Genomic DNA, 512 nt, shown 5'->3' with positions numbered 1-512 from the left:
TGAAATAAAGCTTCATGTTCGTACTGTCTGTATCGAGTTATTTCTCTGAATAAATTATGATGTGCATATTTTTAATGTCCTGATTGAGCAACATCTATTTCAGACTCTCCAAGATCGTGCAAATATGTTTACTACTACATTAGCTACTGTTCCCATGTAAAATGTTGTATGCTAAATTAATAATTTAACCACCATTTAAATCATTACCTGCTTCAAAATGAATGCTGTTAATGAAATCATTGTTGAAATATTTGCAGTTAGCACCTACTGTACGAATAAAAACACTATAACTGTTCAAGGCGAATAATTGAGGATCTCATCTGTCTGACTGACAGACATATGTTGAGGATCTCATCTGTCTGATATTTGTTAAATGTTGAGGTTGTGTCTGTCTGAAGTTTATCATGTTCATGATGTTCAGATTTAAAAACACTGATTTGTTATGTGATGTTGTCTCGTTAAAATCATACAATTTCCTATTAATTCAACAGAACGTTTACGCACACTAGTGA

At 32.2% G+C, this 512-nt stretch overlaps 1 protein-coding gene across 1 annotated transcript in view; it reads left to right on the top strand.

The window, feature by feature from the left end:
* Positions 1–512, top strand: part of LOC109103223 (NLR family CARD domain-containing protein 3-like) — a 1,793,396-nt gene that overhangs the window by 62,920 nt on the left and 1,729,964 nt on the right. The window lies entirely within an intron of this gene.

The sequence above is a fragment of the Cyprinus carpio genome, chromosome B22 (assembly GCF_018340385.1).
Source record: "Cyprinus carpio isolate SPL01 chromosome B22, ASM1834038v1, whole genome shotgun sequence".
Lineage (NCBI taxonomy): Eukaryota > Metazoa > Chordata > Actinopteri > Cypriniformes > Cyprinidae > Cyprinus > Cyprinus carpio.
The sequence above is the reverse complement of the archived record's forward strand: the minus strand, read 5'-3'. Positions and strand labels throughout refer to the sequence as shown.